This window comes from Odocoileus virginianus, chromosome 1 (genome assembly GCF_023699985.2).
Source record: "Odocoileus virginianus isolate 20LAN1187 ecotype Illinois chromosome 1, Ovbor_1.2, whole genome shotgun sequence".
In the NCBI taxonomy this organism is placed as follows: domain Eukaryota; kingdom Metazoa; phylum Chordata; class Mammalia; order Artiodactyla; family Cervidae; genus Odocoileus; species Odocoileus virginianus.
Window position 1 is genome coordinate 14,204,661 of NC_069674.1, and position 20,821 is coordinate 14,225,481.

General features: G+C 38.6%; 1 long non-coding RNA gene across 1 annotated transcript in view; it reads right to left on the reverse strand.

The window, feature by feature from the left end:
- LOC139034314 (uncharacterized) overlaps positions 1 to 20,773 on the reverse strand; it is a 38,265-nt gene extending 17,492 nt beyond the window's left edge. The window contains exons 1-2 of the long non-coding RNA XR_011486712.1: positions 20,692 to 20,773; positions 9,021 to 9,078 (exon numbers count right to left, since the gene is read on the reverse strand). This is a non-coding gene — a long non-coding RNA (uncharacterized lncRNA). The remainder of the gene's footprint in view (positions 1 to 9,020; positions 9,079 to 20,691) is intronic.
- Positions 20,774 to 20,821: the final 48 nt, after the last annotated feature.

Below are 20,821 nucleotides of genomic sequence, written 5' to 3' on the forward strand. Positions count from 1 at the left end.
GAGTGGGTTGCCATTTCCTTCTCCAATATGTTACAATGGTAACTAATAACTAGGGATGCATGAAGGTCTTTAGGAGATCTCAAAAACACTTTTTATTCTATTTTAAAGAGTAAAATAAATAGATAATAGTAGATATAGATTTTTTAAATGGTTTTTTTAAGTGGTACAAGCTACTATGAATAATACAAAGCTCCATAGTCTCTTTTCACAATCTCAGTTAAGACTCTTCCTGTTGCAAGTAACAGAAACTCAACTCAAACTGGTACCATCAAAGAGTTCTTGGCTTGTTATTGAAAAGTCTCAGGATGGCTTTCGGGCATGACGTGAGCCTGGAACCCAAATGATGTCATCAGGATGAGAGTTTCCTTTCCTCTCGGCTCTGCTCTCACTGTTGGCTTCATTTTCATTCTCCACTTGGCAGCTCTCTGGGTTCCCATCCTCCCAGGTGTCTTCCAGCCAAGAAGACAGCACCATTTTTTAACCCCTGTGAGTCCTGGAGTCACACTGATTGGATCAACTTGGGTCGCTGTCCACTCCTGTTCAGTCAGGCAGTGTTCATGTGTTCCACCTCTGGGGCCAGAAAGGCGCCCTACCCAATCCATAATCCATAGGGTTGAATCACAGAGAAAAGATTCACCAGAGGAAATTCAGGATGTTCTGACCCAGAGGAAGAGCAAATGTGTGATGGGTGACCAAAACAGTCACCTGCTGCGTGCAGGTGTTTAAGACAATCCTGAAGGAACCTGTGGCTGCCATGGGGGAGAGCTGGTCCTAAACAGCCATACATTCAGCATCGGGCTCCCCTGTTTGGAAAGCCAGGGGAGGTCCAGGGGAACACAAGGGCTCCAGGAACTGCAGCAAAGAATAGCTGCTCCACGGCTTCCCCAGGAAAAACATCCTAACATCCCTTGAGTATCCGTTGCCTCTGTGTGCTCAGAAATTTAACTAATGTAATGCCAGAGAAATCCTGCTGACAGGGAAGCATTCCGTGTCAACTGGTGACCACGTTTTTCATTAAGCCAGCTTTTAGTGAATGCAACCCTTGAACAACATGATTTATTTGTACCTACAAAGATTCTTTTCAGTAAATGCATACCACAGTACCACACAATACAAGGCTGACTGAATCCAAGAATAAGGAATTGGGGATTTGGAAGGCCAACCATAAAGTTACACATGGATTATCCACCATGAGGACGGTCGCACTTCTAGCTTCCACATTGTTCAAGGGTCACTGCGCTTTCAAATTTATTTGTTAATGTGTTCATTTTTGTATTACTAGCAAGACCCAGGACTGCCTACATTTATCACGTGTTCATTTTTGTATAAACACATCTTGGGATAAACAGTTAAATTTTATGGGGAATAAACCTATTTTATGTTATTTGAATATTTGGACTAGCATTAAGCTATGCAGAAGACTGACCCTGTGCTTTAAACTTGCCAGCCTTAAACTTACTTTAAACTAGACCAGGAGATACACCCTCTTGTATGTCACGAGGGGGAGTGACTCAGAGTGTGAACATCACCAGCCTAAGCCCACGACCTGCAAAGCCTCATTCTGCCCATCTCACGGGGAAGGGACTGGCACCAGAGTGACAGGAAGGGCTGTGCAGACAGGCTCAGAGTGAACCCAGCTCCACTCTGTGACCCTGGCAAGTTACATGGCCTCTGTGCCTCATTTCTCTTGCCTGTAACACAAGGATAAAACAGCTCTTACCTCACAGGACTGTGGTAGAATTAAAGGAGATAATTCATGTTGAATATTTAAATCAGCAATTGATATGCGGTAAGTATTTCACAGTTATTAATATACCTGTATATATTGGTCTTCATGTTTCTCTTCTCTAAGTTTTTAAGCTCTGTTTGTAACAACATAACTTGCCCACAGTTCATCCAAGTTCAATGTCAATCACTCACCATATATATTACAAAATGGAAACTTATGCACTTGGAATTGGAACTAAAAATTGACAATAAAGTATCTTTTATTTTATATACAAATATATAGCATGGACTGTGTTGAGGCTGTTATTAAATACTTCCCTATATCAAACAATTTAATCCTCATAATAATTTTATGAGGTAGGTTCTACTATTATCCTAACTTTATAGATGAGGAAACTGAGGTACAAAGAAGTTAAATAAGTTGCCTAAAGCCACACAGCTAGTAAACTTTAGATTTAGGATTTGAATCCTGACAAGTCTGTTTCCAGAGTCCAGGTCCTTAACGTCTTTACCATTTCCTTTTCATCTTTGCTATTCAGTTGATAGAGAAGGAAGTGTTGAAAGAGAGAAAAATAATTATTGACTTTTCACACTCATTAAGCACTTACTCTGCTGGAGCTTTCATACCTACTTATTTCAATACTTTAATCACCATTAGTACTTTTAAGAATAACCATAAAGAGACTTTTAGAGAGTGCTTAAAATACCAGAAGTTATTTCATGTAATCCTCTAATAGCCCTATGAAATAGATGTTATTAGTACTGCCATTTTACAGATGAAGAAAGTAAAGCTTTAAAAGGTTAAGTAACTTGCCCAAAGTCATGTAGGTAATAAGTGGTAAAACTGGGCTTGAAACCTACATTGTCTGGCTCTAAAATGCTTGTGTCTAACCACAATGCAAACACTCTCCTATCTCTGTAACACTATGGGATCGGTATTATGATGCTATCATTACGACTAAATCACACAGATGCTTATTCAAGATCTACTCACAAGATACTGACCACTGGCATTATTATCTATCAGTTAAAGATGGGAAAATGAAGCCACAGAGACTAAATGGATATGAGGCTGCCCCAGTGAAACGTCAATCCAGTCACTGGGCAAGCTAACTGTAGGCAAGTTTGTGAAGTGAATGACTACTTCCTCTGGGGTTTCCAAACTCTCTTTCAAACTCTTTTCTCAAATACTAGTAGCTCCGATTCCTCATGTTGGAAAATAATATATTCTCTCCAAATTATTGTGACTCAATTAAGAACTTAGAGTGGGTTAGAGAGGATATAATGAAATATAAATGTGGAGTTCTAAGAATGCTGTCAGCAGACAGTTCAAAGGCAGGATGTTTCAGTTAAATGAGAATTTCTAACATTCTGATGTGTTGCTAAGGATAAGAATTCCCGCCACCCAGGGAAGAATGGTGGAGAAACTAGAAACTTTGAGAAAATTTTTGGATTCAGAATTTAAGAAATGTGGGAAACATTCTCAGAGCAGACAACTCAGAGGGTCTGGTATAATAAGAACAAACATTCAAGTAGAGTTTAATTTATGGAATTTCTGTTGACCAAGTCCAGAGATACATACTAGGGTTCGGGTAACTCCGAGAAAGGCAGATTCAATCTTAAATTGAGAGGAAAGATTAATAGCAAGCACCATGTGGTTCACACATTATTGTTGTTGTTCAGTCACTCAGTTGTGTCCGACTCTTTGTGACCCCATGGACTGCAGCACACCAGGCTTCCCTCTCCTTCACTATCTCCCGGAATTTGCTCAGACTCATATTCATCAAGTCGGGGATGCCATCCAGCCATCTCGTCTTCTGTCGTCCCCTTCTCATCCTGCCTTCAATCTTTCCCAGTATCAGGATCTTTTCCAATGAGCCAGCTCTTCACATCAGGTGGCCAAAGTATTGGAGCTTCAGCTTCAGCATCAGTCTTTCCAATGACTATTCAGGACTGATTTTTCTCTAGGATTGACTGGTTTGATCACCTTGCTGTCCAAGGGACTCTCAAAAGTCTTCCCCAACACCACAGTTTGAAAGCATCAGTTCTTCGGTGCTCAGCCTTCTTTATGGTCCAACTCTCACATCCATACATGACTACTGGAAAAACCATAGCTTTGATTATACAGACCTTTGTTGGCAAAGTGATGTCTCTGCTTTATTATATACTGCCTAGATTTGTCAGAACTTCTCTTCCAAAGAGCAAGCGTCTTTTAATTTCATGGCTGCAGTCACCATCTGCAGTGATTTTGGATCCCAAGAAAATAAAATCTGTCACTGTTTCCCCACCCATTTGACATGAAGTAATGGGACCGGATGCCATGATCTTTATTTTTGGAATGCTGAGGTTTAAGCCAGCTTTTTCACTCTCTTCTTTTGCCTTTATCAAGAGGCTCTTTAGTTCCTCTTTGCTTTCTGACATAATTAATTTTCACAATGGCCTTGCTAAGTACCCATTGCCAACCTGTTTTATTGATGACAAAAATAGCTAAAAGAGTATCTAGATCTCTTCAGTGGGGTACACAGGATTCAGACCTAGTTCTGTCTAATTCCAAAACCTTTTTTTTAAACCCATGCTGCCCTTTGGAGCAGATAAAGGGCATGCCTCTTCCAGGATCACAAAATCCACCCCACGGGTGGGATACAAAGATGAACTACCAAAAGCCAGAGAAGGAGTGGATCAATGCAGCAGAGACTGGGCCAAGCTAACACAAGAGTGTGTGTCTATAGTTTACGCAATGCATCATGCCCCTTAAACAAAATCCCTTCTAAACTGCCTGTGGCCTATGCCAGGTTGTGTTGATTTCCTAAACAAGTGGCCTAAAATGATAAGATTCCTGGTCATTAATGGAAACGTGTTTTCCAATGACCTCTAAAATGACATCTTTGGACCCTTCTTCTCTCATACTGACAGGTGTGACTTTTTGCTCTATCAGAGTTGTAACAGTTCCAGGATTTGAGTTTAGGTCTCAGAGTAGCAAGGCCATGTGGCCCCAGATTTGCATATTCATGAGTCTTCAGGCCAAATTACCATGATAATGTTACTGCTTATTAGCACCTCATTACAAAGTCCTCAACAGGCTGATTTTATTTTAAATAAGCAAAAAAGATTCCCAATCTTTTAGATATGCATGCTGAAATATAAGCATATGAAATCATATGCTATCCATGATTTACTTCAAAATAATATTAGAGGAGGGGAGATGGATACACAGAGGTTCATTATATCACTCTCTCTGCATTTGTGTATGTTTGAGATTTTCTATTAAAAATTTTTAATACATTCTTGCCGTAAGTTTTTGTTTATAATATTCCATCAGTCTGCTAAGCACTTCTCTTTCTCTTTTTTTTTTTTCCTCTTTCTCTTTATGAAAATGCAAGTCCCAGCTTCTCTGTGATTCTTTCTATAGTCACTCTGGCCCACTGGGGTTCTCACCCTTAGAAGTCATCATTTCTTTAATTGAATATAGTAAGAAAGAAGACAGTTTAAAATCAATATGCTAAACTTCCACATTATAAGTAAATAAAAAAACCAAACCAACAAATTTGACGCAAAAGGAAGAGAAAGAAGATAATAAAGACAGAAGGAAACAGTAAAATAGAAAACAAACATATAGCAGAGATTATCATCTAAGCTAAAGGTTGGTTCTTTGAAAATTAATAACCCATAGCCTTCTGTGACAACAAACATAAAAAGTTAGGCTATCTGGACAATTTTCTAGAAAACGTATGTCAAACTTTATGTCAACTTTTCAAAGTTGACATAAAGAAAAAGAGTCCAGTTTCAGATGGGAAGTGAGTAGAATTTCAAAAAAAATAACACAAGAATAATAATTATCAAAAAAAACTGTAACTCAAATTTCTGCACAAAGAGAATGCAAGCCGAGATGACTCTACCAGCAAATTCTACTAAACACCTGTGGAAGAAATAATATCGATCTCAAAACTATACCAGGGAATAGAAAAAGAGGATAGATTTATGAACTAGCATAACCTTGATACCAAAACCAAATGCATTTTTTAAAAAGTAAAATTATAGGTTAATAATACTTATCAGTATAGATGTAAAATCCCTAAACAGTATATTTGCAAATGAATACAAAAATATATAAATATAATAGCAAATATATCACAGTCAAGTTCGGTTTATTCCAGGAATAAAAATTAAATCAATCATTATAATTTACTGCATTATAGGAAAAAGAATTTTTTTAATATGATCACATCAATAAGTATAGAAAAGTATTTGATAGATTTCAACATAGATTCATAATTTAGAAAAGACTCTTAGCAAAGCAGAAATAAAAGCAAAAAGCCATCATCTGATAAATAATGTCTACAGTAAACCACAGAAAGCATTATATTTAATGGAAAAAAAATTGCAAACTTCCTCTTTGAAATCAGGTACAAAACGAGATTCCCATTAACATCGCTTCTATTTAACATTTTATTGGCATCCCTAAACTCTGAAGAGAGACTAGAAAAAAATAATAATACAAGGATAGGAAAAGAAGAAATTAAAGATATGTGGGCTGTTAAGGGGAATTCCCAGGTGGTACTAGTGGTAAAGAACCCACCTGCAATGCAGGAGATGTAAGAGATGCAGGTTCGATCCCTAGGTCAGGAAGATCCCCTGGAGGAGGGCATAGCAACCCACTCCAGTAAGAAGCCTGGCGGGCTACAGTCCACAGGGTCACAAAGAGTCGGATACGACTGAAGCGACTTAGCATGGTTAGGCATGGGCTGTTAAGGAAACCAACAAGGGATGGTAAAGCACCCCAATCACCAGAACAGCAAGCTGTTACTGCCCATAGGCCTGCAGAGCCCAGAGGAGGAAAGCAGTTAACAAGCTTGGCATGAACTGTGGCTGCAGGGGAGGGCTGCCCAAGGGCTGTGGGGAAAAAGCCATCCAGGCTGGAGGGACTCAAGGGAATAAATACCCAACCACCCTCTAATCTCTGGCTGGCGCCTCGTAATTCCTGGGTCTGAAGAAATACAGTCTTAGGAGGTCAGCTCCTAAAGCTCAGAGCAGGGTAGAGAAAAGTGGAGAGTACATATGGAGGTGCAAGCGGGAATTCCCAGCACATGGTCTTTGAGGCAGCAGTGGGACACTCAGGCAAAAATTCCCACCCCATCCTTAAAGATGTGAGTCTAGAACTCAAAGAGAGCTCCAACAGGACACACTTCCTGCTCTTGGAGAAGTTAAACTGCAGCTGGAGAAGGGGAGGCCGAAAGACTTCAATACACAATTGGTTAAATGATGTGGGTCAGGTTGTAAGTACCATATGAGGGGAGGGATATCAATAAGAACCAAAACAGTCAGGATGCACATACACACAACTATGTATGAAATAGGTCACTAATAAGGACCTACTGTATCATACAGGTAACTCTTCTCAACCTCTGTAATTGCCTACATGGGAAAGAATCTAAAAAAGAGTGGATCCATGTATAATTGATTCACTTTGCTGAATACCTGAAACTAACCCAGCATTTAAAATCAACTATACTCCAATAAGAGTTGACTCATTGGAAGAGACCCTGATGCTGCGAGGGATTGGGAGCAGGAGGAAAATGGGACAACAGAGGATGAGATGGCTGGATGGCATCACCAACTCGATGGGCATGAGTTTGAGTAAACTCTGGGAGTTCCTGATGGGCAGGGAGGCCTGGCATGCTGCGATTCATGGGGTCGCAAAGAGTCAGACACGACTGAGCGACTGAACTGAACTGAACTGATACTCCAATAAAAAATTTTTAAAAAGAAAAAACAATCAGGATGAATTCAAGTCAGACATGGAAGTAACCTGAGACTTCAGGATAGATGGCTTAGTAAAATAGAAGGCAGAGGACAGGACATTCCAGGAAACAGTAACAGCAATATAATTATTATTATAATTCATTTACTATTAGCATTTGAAAGTGAAAGTGAAAGTAAAGTTCAGTCATGTCCAACTCTTTGGGAACCCGTGGACTGTATAGAATTTTCTAGGCCAGAATACTGGAGTGGGTAGCCTTTCCCTTCTCCAGGGGATCTTCCCAACCCAGGGATTGAACCCACGTCTCCTGCATTGCAGGTGGATTCTTTACCAACTGAGCTACTGTTTCAGTCAGTTCAGTTCAGTTCAGGCGATCAGTCGTGTCTGACTCTTTGTGACCCCATGAATCGCAGCACGCCAGGCCTCCCTGTCCATCACCAACTCCCAGAGACTACTCAAACTCATGTCCATCAAGTCGGTGATGCCATCCAGCCATCTCATCCTCTGTCGTCCCCTTCTCCTCCTGACCCCAATCCCTCCCAGCATCAGGTCTTTTCCAATGAGTCAACTCTTCGCATGAGGTGGCCAAAGTACTAGAGTTTCAGCTTCAACATCAGTCCTTCCAATGAACACCCAGGACTGATCTCCTTTAGGATGGACTGGTTGGATCTCCTTGCAATCCAAGGGACTCTCAAGAGTCTTCTCCAACACCACAGTTCAAAAGCATCAATTCTTCTGCGCTCAGCTTTCTTCACAGTCCAACTTTCACATCCACACATGATCACTGGAAAAACCATAGCCTTGACTAGATGGACCTTTGTTGGCAAAGTAATGTCTCTGCTTTTTAATATGCTATCTAGGTTGGTCATAACTTTCCTTCCAAGGAGTAAGTGTCTTTTAATTTCATGGCTGCAATCACCATCTGCAGTGATTCTGGAGCCCCAAAATATAAAGTCTGACACTGTTTCCACTATTATCCCATCTATTCCCCATGAAGTGATGGGACCAGATGCCATGATCTTAGTTTTCTGAATGTTGAGCTTTAAGCCAACTTTTTCACTCTCCTTTTTCGCTTTCATCTATGAGCTAATTATGTATCAGGCACTGCTCTAAGTGCTTTATAATATTACATTTAATACTCAGAACAATCCTATGAAACAGGCACCAGCATCAGTCTGATTTGACAGAGAAAGAAATTTAGGCACAGAGAGGTTAAAATTTTCCCAAGGTTTAGGCACAGAGAGGTTAAGTAACTTGCCTGAGGCTGCTCAGCTAGTAAATGGCTCAGCCACCATCTGAAGCCAGGAAGTCTAGTTTCACAGCCTATGCTCGTAACCACTCTGCTACCTCACTCCATGAGAACCACAGTAACAGGCTTGGGAGTGAGATTATTTCGGAAGAGTAAAGCAAGTCTGCTAAAGCTGAGTTATGTGGCATCTGCCCTGTTTTAGATGCATGGGTTTGAAAAACCACTTAAGGATGATGATGGCGGTGGAGGTGGTGATGGTGGTGATGATGTGATAATGGTACTTACATGCTGCTGCTGCTGAAATGATGACAATGACAATGACGATGATGGGTTTCTAGAATTCCTGTGAGCAGATAGAAATCAAGATTCACTGTTAAGGGATAAGTTAATTACCCCATTAGTAAAATTCTAAGAAAAAAATAGGAAAAAGTACTGAACCAGCGAATAGTGGGAAGAATCAACGATGGACTGATTATACACTGTTTTATTAAGAGAAATTGGCTAGGGATCCAGAAAGAGAAGCAATTAAATTAATAACATTAGAAGTAGCTGGAGAAAAAAAATAGCTAGAGAAGAACACTTTTTCCATCGGATTGGTTTCAAGAATATCTTCTTCATTTACATACACACATTTCTTCACATTTCTGTTTGGACGATCATAAATAAGACTGCTTATAAACATTTGAGTAAAAGTCTTTGTGTAAACATATTTTTTAATTTCTCTTCAGTGGAAATCTGGGGGAATTCTGGTAAGGATATATTTAACACTATAATAAGCTACCATATTATATTCCAAAGTAGCCATACCATTTCTAATTCCGCTAGCTCCACATCCATATCAACATTCTTATTCTCTGTTTTTAATTTTAGCCTTTCTAGTCAATATGTTGCCTTTAATTCACATTCCCCCGATGTTAAACATCTTTTCACATGCTCATTTCTCACCTGTATATCTTCTTTGGTGAAGAGTCCATTCGCATCTTTTGCACATTTTTTTAATTGGGTTGTTTATCTTCTTACATTTTAATTGTAGGGATTCTTCCTATTTTCTGACTGGACACAAGTCTTTTATCAGGTATAAGTTTTGCAAATAGTTTCTCCAAGTTATGGCTTATCTCTTCATATTCATAAAAGTATATTTCAAAAATCAGAAGTTTTACATTTCTGATGAAGCATAATTTATCAACTTCTTATTTTATGGCTTGCATTTTCCATGTCTGATCCAGGAAGACTTTGCCTAGTCCAACGTCACAATAGTCTTCTTGTATGTTTTCTCAAAGAAAGTTTATAGTTTTGGTTCTTATATTTATATCTACGACACATTTGGAGTTGATTTTTGTACAAAGAAATACCAAGTCTCCGGATTATACAAACAGACCATTTACTACTGAGAGAGCATCTTAGCACCAGCTCTGATACCCAGTTCCCCACAGAACAACAACGAGGGCCTGACATTACCCCCAAGATGCAGCAGTCTAAAACCAAAGGTGAAGACCTCAAAACTACAAGACTCAGAGTTTATAAAGGGACTGAGGGCAATCTCTTCTCCAGAGGATGGGAGAGATTTTTACTCTGGAATTTAAACAAATCATCTCTGGGTAAGAGATGATGAGTTTGCTTTTGTTTTTCCTCTTATGTCTCCCAGATCTCACCCAAGGGTGACCCAAGTGAGGAACCTGGGTCTGCTAGCAAAAAAAACTCCAAGAGAAACACTGCCTTACTGTCTTGAAGACCAGGAAAAGGAGAACTTGAGAGCCAGCTTTACCACAAGATCAGCCCCAGTCCTGGGGCTGTAGTACAGTGGCCATGGAGTAAGCGTCCGAAACCTCAGTAACTCACCATTCTAAACAGAGGATGTGGGGACAGGGACTGCAGAGGAACCCCTACCATTTTTTTCTCTGTTTTTTCTCCCTATTCGGCCACGCGGGTGGCCCCATCACGCAATGCAGGTGGCTAAACTCCTAACAGAAACCTGTCTTTACAGCCAGAGAATGAAGAAAAGAGGCCCCTGGGACTCAGAGAGTGTGAGGGAAATCTTAGAGAGCAGAAGGCTAGACAAAGGGATCCCTAATTCTCTACACAGACTCACCCATGACTAGGCTTACCCCTAATCTGCACACGTTTAGAACTGACCCAAAGCAGCACTGTAAGGCCTTTGTAAAGTGAACTGACATAGAAGGCAACACACAATTTACAATCCAAATATAACCAAGCTGATTGTCTACCAAAACAAACAAAATTCAACATTCTCCAGAGAATTTTAATAGGGCTGACAGACTCACCACCTACTACTCAAAATATAAGATATAATCCAAAGTTACTCAGCAAAGAATCAGGGAATTGTGATCAATTTGTAAGGAAAAGAAAATTAGGATATGCCAATCCCAAGACAAACTAGATGTTGGAAATATCAAAGACTTTAAGGTAGTCATCATATCCATGCTTCGTGAAGATAAACCTCCCTTAAGTAAATAGAAACAGAGAATTTTTTTTGCAAAGTAATAGATTCAACAGCAAAGACTCAAATAGAAATTTTAGGACTGAAAATGAACATTTTATATGAAATGTCAACGCACAGCTTGATAAAAAAAAAAATGAGAATGAAAAGGGCCAGTGAAACTCAAGATTAGATTGAAAATAGATCATAGCAGTTATTCAACCTGAAAGCGGGGGAAATAAACAGAGCATTATCAAATAATTTAACATCTGAGTCACTGGAGTCCTAGAAGGACAGGAGAAGTAAATTAATACAAAAAGAATTTTTGAAAAAATAATGGCCAAAAGTTCCCTAATATAGTAAAGTCATAAATGTACAGATGTCAATTTTTAAGATTTAAGGGAAAAAAATTTGGTCTTCAGAAGTTTGATTGATGAGTCTGGAAAGATTTTTATTCTTGTCCCAAAAAGATAAACTTCCAAAGATCAAAGATTTTTTTTCTTAAATCTTAAAAACTGACACAATACACATAGGGGAACAACTATTTGAAAAACTGCTGATTTCTCCTCAGAAGCCATGAAGACCAGAAGACAGTAAAACAACATTTTTGAGAGCTGAAAGAAAACAACTCTCAACCCAGAAGTCTATATTCAGTGAAGATACCTTTAAGGAATGACAATGAAATAAAGACATTCTCACATGAACCAAAAATAAAAGAATTTGTCACAAGCAGATCTGCTCTTTAAAAAGTGATAAAAGAAGTTTTTCAGGCTGAAAGGAAATTATACCAAAGGGGCACTTGGAACATCAGGAAGGAAGAACAACAAAGATGGTAAATATCTAGGTAAATATAATAGACTCTTCTTCTTCTTTATTTAAAATATGTATAACTGTTGAGAACAAAAATTACTAATATTCTCCAAATTCCAATATATGTACATGTAATACTTCAGACAACTACAACATAAACAGTGTAGGATAAATGGATAAACATGGTGTTAGGCTTGAGACAAAGGGCTGGGAAGCCCAGAAAATAGAGGGCCTTGGATGCAGAGATCCTTCAGTAATGGGTTTTCACATGATACTGACTGCTACTAAATCCTTTCACAAACTGTTGTTTTTAAATGTACTGATGTAGGGGAAAGTGCACTTAAATTATTCTGATAAAGAGATGATATTTTCCTATATTTCTAAGCTTTATTTTTCCCTTATTCATCACCTTCTTTGTCTGAAATGATAAACAACAGCCATACAAGAATTGGGTAACAGCAATACCACTTCTGGGCATACACACTGAGGAAACCAGATCTGAAAGAGACACATGTACCCCAATGTTCATCGCAGCACTGTTTATAATAGCCAGGACATGGAAGCAACTTAGATGCCCATCAGCAGATGAATGGATAAGGAAGCTGTGGTACATATACACCATGGAATATTACTCAGCCATTAAAAAGAATTCATTTGAATCAGTTCTAATGAGATGGATGAAACTGGAGCCCATTATACAGAGTGAAGTAAGCCAAAAAGATAAAGACCATTACAGTATACTAACACATATACATGGAATTTAGAAAGATGGTAATGATAACCCTATATGCAAAACAGAAAAAGAGACACAGATGTACAGAACAGACTTTTGGACTCTGTGGGAGAAGGCGAGGGTGGGATGTTTCGAGAGAACAACATGTATATTATCTATAGTGAAACAGATCACCAGCCCAGGTGGGATGCATGAGACAAGTGCTCGGGCCTGGTGCACTGGGAAGACCCAGAGGAATCGGGTGGAAAGGGAGGTGGGAAGGGAGATCGGGATGGGGAATACATGTAACTCCATGGCTGATTCATGTCAATGTATGACAAAACCCACTGCAATGTTGTGAAGTAATTAGCCTCCAACTAATAAAAATAAATGAAAAACATAAATAAATAAAAACTTTGTTTCCAACAACAACAACAAAAAAGAATTGGGTAATAGAAACAACAAAGAAGGATGAAAGTCACTAGTAGTAGTTAGTGCCACCAGAAGAGAGCTGTTTTTTCCTGTATATCGATATCCAGGAATATATGTAAATATCCAAAATATATATAAATAGCCTATATGAATATCCATGTACTTATGAAAATGAGACAATTGCCCAGATAAGTGACAGGTATAACTCTTTTTCTGCAATGAGTTCTCACAAAAAGAGATATCAGAAAGAAATTGTAATTAATAAAAGAAACTGTAATTAATAAAAGAAACTGTAATGGATAAAAGAAAGTGCAATTAATCCTAGACTGCTACCTTAATTCTCCCGTTAGCACTTTTGGAAACAGTCTTAGAAACTGTTAGCATAAAAATAAAATACAAATGATCTTCAAACTTTTGCTTATGACCCACTTAAGAGAAAGCACGTGCTCCCTTGCACATTTTAAGTTGACATCTAAAATTTTTCATCATAAATTTAAAGAACGGCAAAGTGTATTGCCAACATGAAAATTTTTAAATAAAACAGTACATCATCTTTTCAATGTCCAATGGAATAGTAATTTCATATCCATCATCATTTTGTCCTTATAATACACAAATACAATCTTCGTTGGTAGTGGAAAAGTTTATACCATTTCTTTTTCTTCTTGAAGTTACATTCTACTTACCTCATGAAATGTCACCTTATCCTAATACATTTTTATACTTAAAAGACATTTCTTGATCATCTATTCTATTTCTTTGCAATAAAATATTTGCAAATCGAATTTTAATTTCTTTAAACTTCTGTGACTGAAATTCTCTATCTGCTAAAAATGGTTTTCCCTTTGGACTGATTCAGGGTTACCGTGTTTTGGTATAGAAGTGATCAAGACAAATTACACATATCCTGAATTCTGGAGAGTGCTTCTGCTGTTGCTGCTCAGTCACTCAGTCACGTCCAGCTCTTCACAACCCCACGGGCTGCAGCACGCCAGGCCTCCCTGTCCTTCACCCTCCCCCGGAGCTTGCTCAAACCCATGTCCATCAGGTTGGTGATGCCATCCGACCATCTCATCCTCTGTCGTCCCCTTCTCCTCCTGCCTTCAATCTTTCCCAGCATCAGGGTCTTTTCCAATGAGCTGGCTCTTCACATGAGGTGGCCAAAGTATCGGAGCTTCAGCTTCAGCATCAGTCTTTCCAGTGAATATTCAGGGTTGATTTCCTTTAGGATTGACCGGTTTGATCTCCTTGCTGTCTGAGGTGAATGCTTATAAACAATAAAAAAATTTAACACATCTCTTGACAGACGTTTTCTGCACTGATTTAATGTATCCATGTACAACTATTACTTATTGCTTGAATGACACAGCATCAATTCTATTTTTACTTGTATTGACGTAAGCACTGAGAAACTTTGTTCACAGGAGCAAGTAGATGGGAATGTGAAAAGGTACGTCATAACAATATCACCCAATTCCTTAAATTCATCCCAAGTTAGATGCAAAAGATTACATAGAAATCTATCATAAAAATTATTTGTAATGATCTATCAACTGACAATTTCACTAGTTTCTCAAATTTTTCTGAAAACAAAGAATTGTTTTCAATCTGATTTTTAAAAGAATATATTGACCTGGAGCAGTGACTGTCTGCTGCTAAGAGTCCAACTACAGATGCTAATATAAGGAAAAACATAAAATTTCTGCAACTCAAAATAATATAACTAGTAAACAATGGAAAGGCTGTTACCCTCCAAATCAGAATCTAAAATTTGAGTTAAAAGAAAAAAGAATTTATTATCTAGGCATCATTGCTATTCACTTTCACAATGTCTGGGAAATAAACCAAAAAAGCAATACTAAGATTTACCAAATCCATATTTCTTTTCTTCTCATTTAGAAGTATGTTGCCTTACCTGAAATAACCTTTAAAGGAATAGCAAAATGGAAACATTATTAATTTAATGCAAAATATTTTTTATAAAACACTTTCATTACATCATGTACTTTATATATTTTTGCTGAACCCTGGAGGGGCTGCAGATATAATTTATTCAATTTGGAGAAAATGGGCTATTGACCACATAATCTAATTAGCAAAGTCAATCTTCATTTTCAAACCAATCATCTAAATGAAATTCACTTTGAGAAAAACTGTGACAATTTTCAATTCCAATAAGTGTTAGTATGTGTATTTGATGTGAATTTTCTAAAAACTGGGAAATATACTATAAAATATATAAGTTCAATTATTAAAACCAATCAAGACTAAAATGATGTATTAATAAGAACTAATAAAGTTAATTTATACATTTTATAATGTTATAAAACCAGGAATAAATCTATGTGCACTTTGTCATCACTTAATTCACAGTTCAGGTCAGTTCAGTCATTCAGTTGTGTCCGACTCTTTGCGACCCCATGAACCGCAGCATGCCAGGCCTCCCTGTCCATCACCAACTCCCAAACTCATGTCCACTGAGTCAGTGATGCCATCCAACCATCTCATCCTCTGTTGTTCCCTTCTCCTCCTGCCCTCAATCTTTCTAGCATCAGGGTCTTTTCAAATGAGTCAGCTCTTCACATCAGGTGGCCAAAGTATTGGAGCTTCAGCTTCAACATCAGTCCTTCCAAAGAATACCCAGGACTGATCTCCTTTAGGATGGACTGGTTGGATTCCTTGCTATCCAAGGGACTCTCAAGAGTCTTCTCCAACACCACAGTCCAAAAGCATCAATTCTTCGGTGCTCAGCTTTCTTTATAGTCCAACTCACATCCATACATGACTGCTGGAAAAACCATAGCCTTGACAAGACAGACCTCTGTTGACAAAGTAATGTCTCCGCTTTTTAATAAGCTAATTCACAATAGTAAAACAAAATAAATACTATTTATGAATTAGAATTTTTTTTAAATCAAAGTATCCCTTTAATAAGTATGTCTATGTGTATACTGAAATTTGGTTTTCAACTTTCAGGAATAACTAAATAAAAATCACATAAAAGTTCTGTGATACTCTAAGCAGTTTTTTTTAATAACAATAAAAATTTCCCCTTATATTTAATGAAGAATAAAAGTACATGCTGTTAAAAACAAGTCAGTCTAGCAGCTAGCACATAATTTTATTGTTAATAAGAGGCAGAAATTATTAAACAGGGATGTATTTATGTACTTCATGACAGAATTTGATAAAATGCATGTATCAGACAGGATGGGCCATGTCATGCTGCTGTAAAAACAAAATTGTACGACTTCAGACAACACAGGCTTCTTTCTAACCTGAGCTAGGTGCACACTGTGGCCGGCAGAACAGGATCTGTTCCTCATAATCACAACTCTGGAGGCTGGCAAAGCAAAGACCCTCTGTACCAGAGGGAAAGGAGAGCTCCAGAGAGTTTCGTGTGGGTAAAGGCAACACTTCACTTCTGTTTATAACCCACTGGCTATAGGTAGTCACATGGCCTTACCAACTCCAAGAACTGGCATGAAATGAACTACAATCTTATGCCTGGAAATAGAGGGAACAGGAACTATTTGGTGATCTGTGATTTTTCACAATATGTTTTAAATTTCATTGAACAACACATGCCAAATCTAAAATAAAATTAAGGCACTGATGGGTGTACACAAAATGATTTTAGGTGGTACCAAAAGTGGCCATTAAAATAATAAGCAAATAAAATTTATGCATGATGTTTTTGCAGATTATTCTATGTAATGGGAAAAAAAATACAAAGGTCTCTTAAAATAATTCATTTTCTATTTAAAAGAGGGCTTCCCTGATAGCTCAGTTGGTAAACAAAAATCTGCCTGCAATGCAGGAGACCTGGGTCTGGAAGATCCCCTGAAGAAGGGATAGGCTACTCACTCCAGTATTCTTGGGCTTCCCTTGAGGCTCAGCTGGTAAAAAGTCCGCCTGCAACGCAGGAGACCTGGGTTCAATCCCTGGGTAAAGAATCAGTGTCACTAACCTTCACTCCTTCAGTTGTTCAAAGTCACTTTCCTTTCCAGATAACAACACATCCTACAAACAAGCATTGAGACTAGCTGAAAAAAATTTTTTGTTTATGTTTATATACACAAAAAAAAATTAGGGCTCAATATTTTCTTCAATGCCAGTTTTGCTCTGCTCTTGCCAGACTCTCCTTCAATAACAATACACTTCTTAACCACAGAAGATAAAAGAGATGTGATGATTAAAGGAAAATTACTATCACTCCCACCATTCACACTCACACAGTCTATCTGATTTCAGAAAGTCACAACGAATATCCAATTACCATATCTAAGATTTTACTTCACCCTTATCTGGAACATACGTAAAATGGGAAAAGATGGAAGCCTAAGAAAGATTTACATTATCTTGACTGATTATTAAAGAAAGCTTCTCCCAAAGGGAACCCTTCTACACTGTTGGTAGGAGGGTATAGCCACTATGGAGAACAGTATGGAAGTCCCTTTAAAAAATTAAAAATAGAGCTGCCATATGACCCTGCAATCCCACTCCTGGGAATATATCCAGAGAAAAACATGATCTAAAAGAATACATGTACCCCATTGCTCACTGCAGCACCGTGTGCAATAGTCAAGACACGGAAGCAACCTAAATGCCCATCAACAGGGGAATAGAAAAAGATGTTGCGCATATATACAATGGAATATTACTCAGCCATTAAAAAGAATGAAATAATGTCATTTGCAGCAATAAGGATGGATCTAGAGAGTGTCATACTGAGTGAAGTCAGACAAAGAAGGAGAAATATCGTATGATATCCCTTCTATGTGGAACCTAAAAAGAAATTATACAAAGGAACTTAACTTACAAAATGGAAAGAGACTCATAGACTTAGAAAATGAACTTATGGTTGCCAGGGGAAAGGGATAGTTAGGGAGTTTGGGAAGATCATGTACACACTGTTATGTTCAAAACAGATAACCAGCAAGGACCTATCATATAGCACGTGGACTCAATGTTATATGCCAGCATGGATGGGAAGGGGGGCTTTGGGGGAGAATGGATACATGTATATGGATGGCTGAGTTCCTTCACTGCTCAGCTGAAACTTCCACAAAACATTGTTAATAAGCTATACCTCAATACAAAACTGAAAGTTTTTAATAAATACAAATAATGATCAGCGGGAAAAAGAAGCTTCTCCCAAAACATCTTGAATACTTTTGCTTGTCATACTAGAGGCTTTTACACCCTGGGTAAGGAATGCATCTTTCTTTTGTAAATTGGGGAAAGAACTATTATAAATGTAGAAATAAGATAAAAGAACCTACCCAACACTGGGGAAGAACACTTATAGAAATAAGGCTCTGTAAATTAACTTACACTTGAGGGAGTAGGTATCCACCTGCCCCATGGACTATTCCACACAATAAGAACTTCAACTGATGTCAACTTTAATTCCAGCTGCAACAGCAAGGAAAACTTGCCATAGAGGATGATGAATAGTGAATTTGCCTACAGCAAATGCCTTCTACAAGCCTAGAGTAAGCAGTATATTTATATCATGATCCAATACACACATACATATTGTTTCATGAAACAATAATTACCCTTACTACATGCGATGCACTCTGCTAGTTCCTACTCCAACATCTTTTAATGCTGCTCATGACTCACTAAATTGATTTCACAACCAACTAATGATTCATAACCCACAATTTTAAAACGCTTGGTTTCAGAAAAGAGAAATACATAAGGCAATTTCTACCTGTAACAAGTGTCTTTAAGGAAGCTTTAGCTTGGAAGTGCAAGTGGGTAAGCAAAGGTCTGGAAGTTAATGTCCACAGGAGGTTAAATTTTATTCTGTTCCATTAGTTTGCCCACCCTAATATTTAAAGTTCCCCTTTGGTCAGTAACAGATTCTACAAATCAGTATCATAGCCTTTCTAACTCTGTGGTAGACAGGAAAATGTCCCCCTGAGGTTGCCAGTCCTAACCCCCAGAAGGTATGAATCCCACTATATATGGGAAAGGGGCCCTTGCAGATGTGAATTAATTAGGAATCTTGAGATGGGGAGATTATCCTGGGTTATCAAGTGGGCCCTAAATGCAATTACACATAATCCCTCTAAGAGGAAGGCAGTAGGAGGTCTGATACACATCAAGAAGAAGGTGATATAAAGAGGAAGCAGAGAGCTATTTGAAGATTCTGGCCTTGAAGACTGGAATGATGTGGCCATAAGTCAATGAATGCCAGCAACCACCAGAAGCTGGAAGAGTCAAAGAAATGATTCTATTCCAGAGCCTCAGGAAGGAGCACAGCCTTGCCAACATCTTGGTCTTGTCTCGAAGATACTGATTTTGGATTTCTGATCTCCAGAACTGTGAGAGAATAAAGTTCTGGTGTTTGAAGCCACCAAGCTTGTGGTATTTCGTTACAGTAGGCTCTAGAAAATAGTATGATCCCTATGAAATTGACTTAATAGGAGTCATAGTGTAAATTGCCCCAGAGTACACAGTCACCTGTAAGCCTTGTTACATTTTAAGAAAAAATTATGATAGCTGACAGATTCACAAAACATTCTGATAACACAACTAATAAATAGGCCAAAAAAAGGGGGAAATCGAAGACACACAAAACAGAGCCAACAAGATTTATATTTGTTTACGGAAATATACACATAATAGCTCTTGCCATGAGTCCATTGCAAATTTGGTTTTAAACTTTCTAACAGCCAATATTCAGGGGAAGCCAACAAGCCAAGACAAGGTGAAATTCCTACCCAGTATATTTTTTGGACTGAGTTATACACGCTATACTCATTACACCCTGTGACTTCTTAAGCCAGACCCAAGTTAACAAGGTTACTTGTTATCATAGGTTGATAATATGTCAAAACTTAACTTGATAGAAACAAACTCTAAAGCACATATTGATAAGAAGTCAAAACCTAAGTTAATAATACAAAGTTCTGTAGAAGGGAAGAAGGTGTCTAGGTACATAGCACGCTGTTGATTTGCATTTTCCCAGGGTACATTTTTAGAGTATTTATGACAGGCCTTGAATAATGCTCAGAAAATAAGTAATGTTTTCAGTTGAACTATCAAACATTCAACAAATGCTTCAATTCAATGCCTATGTGACTTGCTTGAAAGCCGATCTCTCACGGAGTGAAATACTGCCAAGAGGGTCTAAATAACCACTGAAGAGTCAGACAGATACCCCGTCTACTCTCTGAAGAAGATTCAGGGCATTGGGTGGAAAGAGAGAGAGAGTGCTCCAAACAGCGCCCCTAACCCAGCAAAGGTGTATGAAGAATAGCCTCCCGGAGGGAGGGGAATGGCACTCCTGGTGAGTCAGAAGATTCTTCAGCCCCTAAAGTCAAGCAGTGCGCTTGGAGCACGTCAAGGCCTAAGCTGCATGAAAAGCGAAAGAAAATACACAGAAACAAAGCGGAAGGAGGCAAAGAAAACACGCATTTCATTCTCCCCAACAACGAGCTCGTATAAACACTACTTCAGAGGTTGGGAGATCCGCGCTAGAGCCATTTCCAACAAAATACAATTAGCGAACCCTGCAGGACAGTACATGAAAACCAGGCCTCTCGCACCTGAACCTGCGTCCCCGTCAGTCCTCCGCACACCTGGAGGCGCTGTTCTCACTGCGCAGGCGCCAGGTACGACGTTAAGAGTTCCGGGTCTTTCCCTAAGACTCCTCTCTAGCCATCACGCTTCCGTTTC